General features: G+C 46.7%; 1 long non-coding RNA gene across 1 annotated transcript; it reads left to right on the top strand.

The window, feature by feature from the left end:
• Window positions 1-1,129: 1,129 nt before the first annotated feature.
• On the top strand, window positions 1,130-10,945 carry LOC121816319 (uncharacterized). The gene is made up of 4 exons (XR_006055861.2): window positions 1,130-1,213; window positions 4,966-5,081; window positions 7,152-7,287; window positions 7,620-10,945. It is a non-coding gene; the product is annotated as an uncharacterized LOC121816319 (long non-coding RNA).
• The last annotated feature ends 2,149 nt before the right edge of the window (window positions 10,946-13,094 follow it).

The raw sequence follows: 13,094 nt of genomic DNA, 5'->3' as shown, positions 1-13,094 counted from the left end.
AGTCCTGTTTGCCCCTAGTATCTTAAGCTCACTATTTCTAAGAAAGGGCTTCTAGCTATAAATATCTCTAAAGTCCCTAATCTCTATAAGCTATAGTAGAATATTATAAGCTATAGTAGAATATGCTAACATTACAGTATCCCTTAAATCTTTAGCTTCTAAGTATTTTAATTATTCCTAACCCCGAAATTCAGCAAACTCCTTTGCCATAAAACTTTCCTCACAAATAGGCTTCAGATAGCAATTCCCTCCCATAGTCTCAAGCTGCAGCCTCTGTGCTCACCCTGGAACACTCTTTTGTAAAAGTCCTTGAAAAAATGTCAATGATTAACTTTATGAATTATTCTTTGAGCACAGCTGCAGAAGGCTTTATGCCTTCTCATGCTCCTCTCAAAAACAATAAGCACCTTAATATTCTCTTCAGTCAACTCAGCCGAGGAAAGGAAAAAACAAGTCAGAATCACAAAACCTAACTCCTTCATTCCGGGTCCGTGCCTACGGAACAAAGGGAGGGGGTTTAGGGCCGTGCCTCCATTTTGTCAGTAATGCCTAACGTGGCTCCTGACAATAAATCACCACAATGAGAAGCCTGCACACCACAATGAAGAGTAGCCCCCACTTCCCACAACTAGAGAAAGCCTGCACCCAGCAATGAACACCCCATGCAACCAAAAATAAACTGGTGCATTTTTAAATTGTTAAAATGGTAACTCCTATAATATTTATATTGCCACAATAGAAAAGTACTGTCATGGGAAAAATCGATGTTAAAGATAGACTATCCTATCCCTCTGAGAATTTCTATGTTAAAATTCCTTTTTTTTTATACCCCACCTTATCTGTAGATTTACGGATCTGTAAATTTACCTGCAGATTTAGCACTCTGTTTTTTCATGGTGAGAGTGGCTGGCTCTGAACTCTCTGTGTGATCTTTCCCCTTGTGTCCTATAAGAAGCGAGCTTCTCTCTTCTACGCACCATCATATATTTAACTTGCCTCTAAGGTGATGGGCTAGCTTTCCTAAGCCCTCCTGGCTGTTGCTCTCTTGAGTTTATTACCACTCCCTCCTCAGGAACTCGGAAGAAAAGTGTTCCAACCTGTCTGGCCCGAAGCAACCTGGCCTGGCGCCCACCCCTGCTGGGCCTGTGCGTCTGAAGCTGTGGAATCCAGTTCACTCAGGGGCTGTTGAACAACTTGAGCAGCCCTGCTGAGGGTGAGTGATGGGTTTTATTGTGATGTGGGTATTTACAGTATGGTCTTATATGGGAGGCACCTTTGGGAGGCACCTTTGGTAGGCTGCGGTCCATGGGGTCGCTAGGAGTCAGACATGCCTGAGCGACTTCACTTTCACTTTTCACTTTCATGCACTGGAGAAGGAAATGGCAACCCACTCCAGTGTTCTTGCCTGGAGAATCCCAGGGATGGAGGAGCCTGGTGGGCTGCTGTCTATGGGGTCGCACAGAGTCGGACACGACTGAAGCGACTTAGCAGCAGCAGCAGCAGCAGGATGTTTTCTCTGATGAAGACCACTCCTGGAACAGAATGTCCTACTCACTGCCGGAAGTGACTGGATTTTGTTGTTTGTTTGTTTAAAGCTTTCTGCTTTGCATTGGCAATAATTGTTATTTTCTAAATTGGAGAATAGCTGATTTACAACATTATATTAGTTTCAGGTATACAGCAAAGTGATTGTTTTATACATATTTTTCAGATTCTTTTCCATTATAGGTTATTAAAAGGTATTGAATATAGTTCCCTGTGTTGTACAGTAGGTCCCTGTTGCTTATCTACTTTATATATAGCTATGTGTATATGTTAATCCTGAACTCCTAATTTGTTCCACGCCCACCTCCCTTTCCCTTCTGGTACCATAAGTTTATTTTTTGTGTCTGGAGTCTATTTCTGTTTTGTAAATAGATGCATTATTTTTTGATTCCACATGTAAGTGATTTCATAAATATTTATCTTTCTTTTTCTCAGGATGATAATCTCTGGGTCCATCCATGTGGCTGCAAATGGTGTTAGTTCATTCTTTTTTTATGGTTGAGTAATAGTCCATTGTGAGGAGGGCATGGCAACCCACTCCAGTATTCTGGCCTGGAGAATCCCATGGACAGGGGAGCCTGGTGGGCTACAGTCCGTGGGGTCGCAAGAGTCGAGCATGACTGAAGTGACTTAGACAAGCACAGCAGTCCATTGTCTATATGTGCCACTCCTCCTTCATGCTGATAGTTTATCATGTCCGTAGCAATCCCTCATAGCTCAGTTGGTAAAGGATCTGCCTGCAGTGCAGGAGACCTGGGTTGGGAAGATCCCCTGGAGGAGGGAAAGGCTACCCACTCCAGTATTCTGGCCTGGAGAATTTCATGGACTGCATAGTCCATGGGGTCGCAAAGAGCTGGACACCACTGAGCAACTTTCACTTAGCATTATTAGGTGCTTTGATTAACTTACTTGATTCCCATAACTTAAATGGGTGGACTGGGACAAGTAACTTTCCCTTGGTGGGAGATGAGGGAAATAGGGCCAAAGGGGTCAAGCGACGTGCTTGAAGGCTGTGTTCTCACGTGTGAGCAAATTTCAGGAACACCCGGAAGGCTTGTTAAGACAGTTTTCTGGATCCCTTCCTGGAGCTTCTGATTCAATAGGTCAGTGGTGGGGCCTGAGAACTGGCATGCTCACAGGTTCCCATGAGGATGGTGATGCTGCTGGGGCCACCCATCAGGCTCACACTTCGAGAAGCACCAGCCTGAGGTCACAGAGCTGCAGAACCAAGCCTTCTGGGCAGAACGATGCTCCGTGTCCTTCTGCCCCCAGTCCTGTCTACCAGTCCATGACACGGTATAGCAGGGGTGGGGTCGAGCCATAGAACTGATTGCACAAATCCTTCCCCAAACAGTGTCATTATTTCACAACCAGTTACCCTACCAGTTGTCAGCTAACCTAGCAGCCCCTGGAAGGCAAGAGTCACATTCCTCTTCCCGGAATCTCCTAGGACAGCAAACCACACCTGGCTATTATGAACGTGTACCAAACAAGCAATGTGCATGAATATCCAGATAGGACTAGCCCACCTCAACCTCTCCTGATTCCTAAGGTGCACTGCTTGATGCCTGGGAAGAGCGACTAGCCAGGCCTTTCCTCCCACCCCCTCACCTGCTAGACTGTCCTCTATCAGTGACCCAGCTTGCACATGGGGCATCAGGCTTTCCCCTGGCTGCAACACAGAAGGCTCTGTACCTAGAAACAGAATCTAGAGCAACGTGCTAGACACCCACCAACCTCCTTCCAGTGAACCAGATCCAGGATGTTTCCATATGTCAGCATCCCCATGGGATTGCTCCCTGTCACTGGGCAGCGGGGCGGCCGCTGGGCTATGGCCCTGAACCCCACATCTGCGCGGCCATAGCCGCCGGACGATGTGGGCAGGTGCGCAGTGCTCCTAGGCGGTTTTCTGTATATCACACACACACACACACACACACACACACACACACACAACTTACTTGTTCAGTCTTCTGCACCTATACATACCCTTGATGTGACGCAAATCATTTGCCTCTGTTGTTTTAACTCCCTAAAAGAGTCAGTATCAGTTTTCTGGCAAACACAGATGCATGTGTATACATACATCTGTGTGTGTCTGAGTATCTGTATGTGAGTGTCTCTATGTGAATGTGTGTGTGTGAGGGTGTGTGAGTGTGTGTGTATGAGGGTGTGTGTATGAGGGTGTGTGTGTGTCTTGTGTGTGAGTGTGAATGTGTGTGAGGGTGTATGAAAGTGTGAGTATATGAGGGTGTGTGTCGTGTGTGAGCATGTGTGAGTGTGTCTTGTGTGTGTGTGTGTATGTTGTGTGTGAGTGTGTGAGCATGTGAAGGTGTAAGGGTATATGAAGGTGTATGAATGTGTGTGAGTGTGTGTCTTGTGTGTTAGGGGGTGTGAGGGTGTGAGGGTATGTGAATGTGTGTGAGTGTGTAAGGGTGTGTGTCTGATGTGTGAGTGTGTGTGAGGGTGTGAGGGTATGGGATCGTGTGAGTGTATGTGAAGGTGTGTATGAGTGTGAGCCTATGTGAGTGTGTGTGTGTGTCGTGTGTGTGTGTGAGTATATGAGTGGGTGTGCGCGTGTGTGCCTGTGTCTGTGAGAGTGAGTGAGCGTGTATTACAGATGAGGAAGACCCCCGGGAATCCCAGGGACCTGACAGAGGAGGCTCTTCTTCTTCAGGTCTCAAGTCTGGGTTCTTTCCATCCATGCTGTGAGGTCTGCGTGTTCCCCCAATCTGGCCCGCAGGCCTCTGAGGCTGTGTTTCTAGATTGATGGGGTGCCATGTAAACTTTCCTAGGCCCTGCCATTAACAGTTGGACGCTCTCTGGTTTACGTTCTGGCAAATGTCGACAAAACAAAACACAGCGGAACTCCATTTCCGAGACATCCAAAGAGAGGCGAGATGAGGGAGTTTCTGAACGTTCGCTCAGCCGTCCGAGTTGTGTCTAACAGTCACACTTCAGAGAGAAGTGAGGGCTCGGGCTGGTGCCCGGCACAGGGATGCGCGCGCCCTAGAGCCGAATATCCAGAGCGATGCACTTGCAAGTGTGGGCGCGAGTCTGTGCAGCTCCCGCCGAGCCGTCTAGGACTCCAAGGCAAAAGGAAAATTCAGCAGTGACGCTTCTGTCTTTATGTGAAATGTTGGTCATTTGTTCACCGTGGATTCTTTCACATTAGTTTTTATTTTGATGACGTCGCATTAGTTGGGGTGTTTTCTTGTCGCCCTAAAGTTTGCGCCTGAGATGGTTGCCTCACTCCTTCACCCAATTCTGGCTTTGAGTTTGTGTTTGATTCTAAGACAGCCACAGCCCTGGAAGCTTGGGTCTCTACAGAGCTCTGGGTGATGACGGGTGATGATGTGGTGGGTAGATAATCCCTCATGTCTGTACCGGCTTCCATTATGCTGCGCTTTGTCCCTGCAGGGCCCTACTGATGCCTCTTCTCACTCTATAAGCTCCTGAAGCGTGGACGTTATCTGATTTACTCACTGTCTTCTCCAGAAACTATTCAATAAATACTTGTTGAAACAACCTCTGAGGTTAGTGCTGTCGTTATCCTCATTTTACAATGGAGAAACTAAAGGGTTTTTTTGTTTGTTTGTTTGTTTTATTTTTCGGGGGTTTTAATCACTGGACCATCAGGGAAGTCCCTGGGGCCAATGTCTTAACTATATTTTTATTTTTATTTATTCTGTAAAATGAGAAGACATAGAGTATGCACCTACCTGCTTGCTCAGCCATTTCTCTTTGTGACAATTTGGACTGTAGCCCACCAGGCTCCTCTGGAGTCCATGGGATTCTCCAGGCAAGAATACTGGAGTGGGTTGTCATTCCCTCCTCTAGGAGATCTTTCTGACCCAGGGATCGAAGCCACGTCTCCCATGTCCCCTGCATTGCAGGATTCTTTATCTGCTGAGCCATCAGAGAAGCTCATGACTTAACCTTAGCCATCAGGTCTCCTTGTACCCAGGAAGACTGTAGATTGCCTTTACCTCAAGGGCAGAAGTGAGAGAGGAGCCCGAAGCTCTCAGAACTGGCAGAGCCAGAGAAAAGGGTTAAGAAGTGTAGCTTTCATCAACAGGAAGCATAAAGATCTGAACAGAGGTAGGCAAACTTTTCTGTAGATCAGGGAGTATTTTAAGCTGTGCTGGACATGTGGTCTCCGTTAGAGTTAGTCAACTTGCCAGGCAAAAGCAGCCATAAACAATATGGAAACAAGTGGGCGTGGCCGTGGGCCAATAAAACCTTATTTACAAAAGTAGCGGAGGGCCGGTTTTGGCCCACAGATGGACTGTGGTTTGCCAGCTTTTGATCTGGAATGCTGTTTCCCTTAACGAGGTTATGTTAATTTATCTATGTATTTCCAAACCAAATATACAGACCGATAACAGTCATGATGATGGTGGACAGCTAAAAAACATTTATAATTGGTGGAGAATGCATGCAAAAACTCTCTGCGGGGCCTGCGGAACTGACATCCATCCAGTCCCCACCATCTCATCCAGCACCCCCTCATCAAGCCCATCCTCTCTCACTTAATGGCCACGGGGAGTCCTACTTGGACATCGCTCCCTCCACCCCGGCTCTGTGCCACTGATTTCTACACAGAAGCCAGGGTCATCTTTAAAAATCAGGAGGAGGAAGACACAACCCTTCTACTTGAAACCTTTGGACAGGGACTTCCCTGGCAGTCCAGTGGTCAAGACTCCATGCTGCCAATGAAGAGGGCACAGGTTTGATTCCTAGTCAGGGAGTTAAGGTCCCACATGCCGCATGGTGTGGCCAAAATAAAAGAAAAAAAATTATATGTCTCTATTAATGTAAGTACAGGGCTTTCCAGGTAATGCTAGTGGTAAAGAACACGTGTGCCTGTGCAGGAGACATCTGACATGAGGGTTTGATCCTTGGGTCGGGAAGATCCCCTGAAGTAGGAAATGGCAACCCATTCCAGTATATTCTTGCCTGGGAAATCTCATGGACAGAGAAGGCTGGCGGGCCACAGTTCACAAGATTGCAAAGAGCTGGACATAGCTGAGGTGACTTTGCACAATGTAAGTACAGTCATTGTCATAAATGGTTGATGAATGGATACATTCAAAAAAAGGTAATGGATGGACTTCCCTGGTGATCCAGTGGTTAAGAATCCATGCTTCCATTGCAGGAGCACAGGCTCAATCTCTGCAAAGGAACTAAGATCATGCATGCCAAAACAAAACCCTTGGATGACTTGTCACTGCTTTTAGGATTAAAACCCAAGGCTGCCCCAAGACTCCCAGAACACTGCAAGCCTTGGTCCAGCCTCTCTTCCCTCTCCACTGCCTCCTCACTCCTGGGATTCTAGCCACACTGACCTTTTAAAAAGTTCCCTGGCTCACTGGCTTCCACCGAGGAACCAGTGTCTCTTCTTGGAATTTCCCCCCACGCCACCTCTCTTTTCTCTGTTGATTTCCCAGCATCCACCTCAAACCTTGTCTTAGTAGAGCCTTTCCTGACTCCCAGGTGAGTTCCTGCTGTTGGCTCATTTGGTTCCCTAGAGTTTTCATCCACAAGTGTGCATTTCACCCAATACATTAGTGCTCCTTCCTGGGTTGAATGCTTTCTCCTCTTAGACCAGAAACTTCGTGAGGATCATGTCAACTCTGTCTTATTCAAGCCATGGCCCGGGCACCCAGCAGAGAACCCGGTGCAGAGTGGGTACTCAGGAAACACCTCATTAAGACCCATGGAAGCAAATCCAGGCATGAGGTACCGATGTGTGTGTGTATATATATTTACAGGCTTATATATATATATATGTATTTATATATATTTAAGGTTCACACACTATATCAATATTTAAAATAGATAACCAACAAGGACTTACTGTGTAGCACAGGAAACTCTGCTCAATATTCTGTAATAACCTAGATGGAAAAAGAATTTGAAAACAAATAGATATATGTATATGTATAACCTAGATGGAAAAGGAATTTGAAAACAAATAGATATATGTATATGTATAACTGAATCGTTTTGCTGAACACCTGAAGCTGTGAACCTGTCAATCCCAAACTCCCTATCCCTCGCCCCTCCCGCAGAACCACTATTATGACCTTGGATGCAGACTATGGGGCCACCTTGGTCCAAAGGGACTGGAGAGAGGTAAGACCATGTCACGAGCTGAAATGTCTCCCCTCGTTTGAGTGTGAGGTGGACACTGGGACCCTGGTGGGGAATGTATCGGCTGGCCTTCCCTGGTTCTAGGACCATGACCACACAAGGCTGGAGGAGTGGGATTTGATGGAAAAAATGCCCAACTTTCTTTCTGCCATTGAATCGTCAGCTTCCACTGTCCAGAAGAAACCAGCCCCCTCAGGGCAGAATTGCAGGCTTCCTTTTAGGTTCCAGGGGGACACTTAACAAAGCCTAGTGGGTGGAGGGCTGTCTCTTTGATCTCTGTCCCATCCATTCTTCTTAAAATCACATACCCAGAACCTCCCGCCAATTTCTGATCTTTTGTTCCAAGTCAACTAGTGAACGGTCATAAATTGCTTTGAAGATAAAAGCACCACATCAGAGCACCATGATACCATTATTATTTTAACAAGTGGGGTCTGCACATGTCTTCTTGACATATGAGCTGTTCAAAATATTTGTCTTGTTTTTCAATTCAGCTGCATGGGAAAAGGACTTGCATCATCCCTTGTGTATACTCCCACATCTACCCTACGTGGAGTGAGCATTGTTTTCATAAAAATGTTTGCTTTTTCCCCAACAAAAGAAATTGATGCTTCTCACGGGGATACCACTCCGTTAGTCAAAACTCCAGTAATTACTTTCAGAGGCACATATTTTTAAAATGTCTAATTTATTGCAATGCTTACAAATGCCAATAAAATGTGTAAGACTATGATATTCATAAGGCCAACGAAGTTCAGGTCACACTGAAAAAAGTTTGGTGCACAGTAAGAAGAAATACATACGTGAACATAATAATGGACTCATAAACAAACATCAGGATGGATTCCACTCAGAGAGGAGAAACAGAATAAAGCGTTTGATGCTCTACATCTCTCTCTCTCTCTCTCTCTTTTTTTTGGCTGTGCTAGGTCTTTGTAACTGCACTTAGGCTTCAGTACTTGTGATACGTGGAAGTAGTTGCTCCATGGTATGTGGGATCTTTCCAGACCAAGAATTGAACCTGTGTCCCCTGCATTGGCAGATGGATTCCTATCCACTGTACCATCAGGAAAGTCCCTCTAGATTCACTATTAAAAAAAAAAAATTTGGCTGAACTGGGCCTTTGTTGCTTTTGTCTAAGTTTTCTCTAGTTGTGGCAAGCGGGGCTGCTCTTCTCTGCGGGGCACAGGGTTCTCATCACGGTGGTTCCTCTTGTTGTGGAGTACAGGCTCTAGGGCACAAGGGCTATAGTATTTGCAGCATGTGGGCTCCGTAGTTGTAGCTCTCTGGCTCTAGAGCACAGGCTCCGTAGGTGTCGTACGTGGACTTAGCTGCACTGAGGCATATGGGATATTCCCAGACCAGGGATTGAACCTGTGTCCCTGCACTGGCAGGCAAATTCTTATTCACTGTGTCACTAGGGAAGTCCTCTAGGTCCACACTTAATGGCTATTCTCCAAAGATCCTCTTCAAGAATCTTTCCAGAATTTCTCTGGAAGCATATCTGACTATGCCATGGCACATGGCTTTGGCCACCTTCGCTAACACCTTTGCAAGCCTCACCAATATCTAATGTATCCATTTGCTCAGCCTCACTGGCAGATCACCTGTCAGGCACTAGAACTGGCCTGTAGGCTGACGGCTAGGACTGAGCAGAAAATAAGGAAGGCTGTTCAAGAGGGTTGAGGAGGGGCCACTGGATGGGGCTTGAAAATAAAGAGTCAGTTCACAAAATCTAGACCTTATAACAGATACCTGGGAGCATTTGTCACACCTGCCACAGGTTATAGGCTTTATCACCTGGTCTCCACGCCAAGCCTGAGCATGAAACTCTGTCCAGCCTGGTTTCTCTCTCAGCTGTGATGGAGGGGTCCACAGTGTGGTCTGACGGCCATACCTCAGGGAACAGATCCATCCTATGGGAAGAAGTCAGAGCCTTACCAGCAGCCAGAACTTCTCCTGCCTTGGGCCGAAATCCTGGAGTCTCTGGCTGGAACCATTTTCCTGATTCCTGCTTCTTTCAAAGGTATCCTCAAAAGTCAGTCTGACTTTCCACAGACCTGGCTCTCTGTGGTTAGTAAGGGGCCCTGAGCCGACTCTATCAACTGCCCTTGAACCCCAGAAACCCCACTGATACTAACCCCACCACAGCCCTCCTCTCCCTCCCCTCAAGTCCCCAGGCACTGCTGCCTGCTCCCTCCCTGGGATCTGCCCACTGCCTTGTAGCATCTTTGGCATTGCTTGGTCTGTATTGTAAATAAACTTTCCACCCATGCCTTGTTTTCTTGTCTAATTAGTACAGAGCAGGGAAGGAGCAGTCTAATTAGATCTACCGCTAGGAGTTCCTATCCCAGGATGTCTGCGAGGGACAGCCACGCACTCCCAGTCAGCCAGCGCCCCACTGGGCTCGGTTTCTCTACCATATGGCAGACCAGACACATTCTGGAAGAGTTTACCACCCCCAGGAGACAAGAATATGTTCCAGAACTCTCCCTCCCATACCCTCTCTGGGAGATCGGCTCCACTCATAGCAAAATAAATGAAAGCACTCAAAGGTCTTTGATCTCTTACAAGAGAAGGAGTCCCTGGCTGTCACAGGGTGTCCTGCCCCTCCCATATCCCTCACGTGCAATATGGGCTGAAAACTGGGGCCCTTGTTCCAGGACAGGGGTATCTGTGTTCACCATTTGAATTGTGACATTCCCAGGGCCAGGGAGCAATCAGAAACTTCCTGCCCCAGGACCAAAGGAGCACTTTGCTTTATTGATGAGTTCTAGAAAGAGCCAACCTCGCCCTGGGCATGACTTCACCCTCAATGTGCCCCGCATTATTCAACCCACAGGTGGATTCTCCCCAGGCCTGTGACTGTCTGGGCTGTCTGCTGTGGATGGCATTCGCAGCTGTGGCACCACCAATGTTGCCTTCCGTATTCATCCTTCCAGAATCTGTTTGGTTATCGCTGTGACTGAACTTGCTGAGGCTGGATGGTGTTTTGTTTTGTTTTGTTTTGTTTTGTTTTTTCCAGGGCAAATTCAGCTCCACGCAGCTGACTTTGCTGGCAGTTTTGAACACAGGATGGGAAATCTACAACAGCCTCAGGTTGAGTCAAGCAATCAGCAAACAGCTGAGTACCACCCTCCTCCCACCCCTGCTGAGCTCCTCTCCCAGGAAGGAGCCACACACACGGACCTCCATCCATCTCTAATTGATGACATAATAAAAGCTGCTCTTCTCTGGGAAGAAATAGAATATGGCATAAATCATTCTGCTGGGACAAAAATGAAGTAGAGATCCAGAATTTAAAAATAGCAACTGCACGTTTGCACATTGAGTCATCATCTGATAAGGGGTTCTTCCCACCCTGAAGCATCTCTGAGTGACAAGGGGAAAACATCCCCTTGTGCCCAGGGAGGGGTTGTTGGAGAACCCAGAAGGTGGAAGGAAATCATTGTTGGTGGGGTCTCTAGGGTGGGCTGGACACACTACCCTTGAGGTCTCCATGTTTGATCTTCCCAAGAAGAGGACTAGGAGACGGTCTTGATGTGACAAACTGGGAAACTGAGGTCAAGAGAAATCAGAACTTGGCCCGAGGTCACACGACAGACAAGTGATGCACATGGAATTCTAACTGGAATCAAACTTGGGGTTCCCTTCCCCCATCACAAGGCAGAAGTGAGACAGGGAGGCTGTGGGAGACCCAGCAAGAGCAGAGAGGGGCTGAGAGGGAAGCAGAGAAGAGTGGGCAGGACCAGCAGGGTCTGACGGGGTGGTAGGAGCTCCAGCAACAGGATCTGCAACCCTATCCTTTCTCTTTTTTTGCATTTAGTATTTTTAACTGTGTAATATATACATAACATAAAATTTACCGCTTTAGTCATTTTAAGTTCCGTGTCCTTACGTACACTGACATTTTGTGTGACCATCAGTCTCATCCATCTCCAGAACTTTTTTCTCTTGCAAAACTGAAACCCTATATCAATTAAGGGCTTTCCGGGTGGCGCTAGTGGTAAAGAACACACCTGCCAATGCAGGAGACATGAGACGTGGGTTTGATCCCTGGGTCAGGAAGATCCCCTGGAGAAAGAGATGGCAACCCACTCCAGTATTCTTGCCTAGAGATTCTCATGGGCAGAGGAGGCGGGCAGGCTACAGTCCATGGGGTCGCAAAGAGTTGGACATGACTGAAGTGACTTAGCACACATACTAATTAAACAATAACTCCTCATTCCTTGTTGCTCTCAGTCCCTGTGATCAACCATGCTACTTTCTGTCTGTATGACCACTCTAAGGGGATCCTTGTATTTATTGAGGAAAATGTGTAAGTTCAGTTCAGTTCAGTTCAGTTCAGTTGCTCAGTCATGTCTGACTCTTTGAGACCCCATGGACTGCAGCATGCCAGGCATCGCTGTCCATCACCAGCTCCCGGAGCTTACTCAAACTCATGTCCATTGAGTCAGTGATGCCATCCAACCATTTCATCCTCTTTCATCCCCTTCTCTTCCTGCCTTCAATCTTTCCCAGCATCAGGGTCTTTTCCAATGAGTCAGTCCTTTGCATCAGGTGACCAAAACATTGGTGTTTCAGCTTCAGCATCAGTCCTTCCAGTGAATATTCAGGACTGATTTCCTTTAAGATGGACTGGTTGGATCTCCTTGTTGTCCAAGAGACTCTCAAGAGTCCTCTCCAATACCACAGCTCAAAAGCACCAATTCTTCAGTGCTCAGCTTTCTATATAGTTCAACTCTCACATCCATACATGACTTCCAAAAAAAACATAGCTTTGACTAGACGGACATTTGTTGGCAAAGTAATGTCTCTGCTTTTTAATATGCTGTTAGGTTGGTGATAACTTTTCTTCCAAGAAGCAAGGGTCTTTTAATTTCATGGCTGCAGTCACCATCTGCAGTGACTTTGGAGCCCCCCAAAATAAAGTCTGTCATTGTTTCCATTGTTTCCTCATCTATTTGCCATGAATTGATGGGACCAGATGCCATGATCTTTTCTAAGTGTTGCACTCTCCTCTTTCACTTTCATCAAGTTCTTTGCTTTCTGCCGTAAGGGTGGTGTCATCTGCATATCTGAGGTTATTGATATTTCTCTCGACAATCTTGATTCTAGCTTGTGCTTCATCCAGTCCAGCATTTTTCATGATATACTCTGTATATAAGTGTGTAAATGCACCCCCAAATTTGGAAGCATCCTCTCTGCTATGGCAACATGCGAATTAGGATGCCCAGAGATGGACTTTATATCCCTTCTCCTCCCATGTTGCCTAATAGAAGCCTTAGCATACAGCAGGTACTTAAGAAATATTTGTGAATGTCTTTATTGGGTTCGGGATAACCAGCGCTCTTTCCTTTGCCCCCCATGTCACCGCGCCACTTCCCATGTTC

The sequence above is a fragment of the Ovis aries genome, chromosome 13, assembly GCF_016772045.2.
Source record: "Ovis aries strain OAR_USU_Benz2616 breed Rambouillet chromosome 13, ARS-UI_Ramb_v3.0, whole genome shotgun sequence".
NCBI classification, from domain to species: domain Eukaryota; kingdom Metazoa; phylum Chordata; class Mammalia; order Artiodactyla; family Bovidae; genus Ovis; species Ovis aries.
This window is presented reverse-complemented; position numbering and strand designations above follow the sequence as displayed.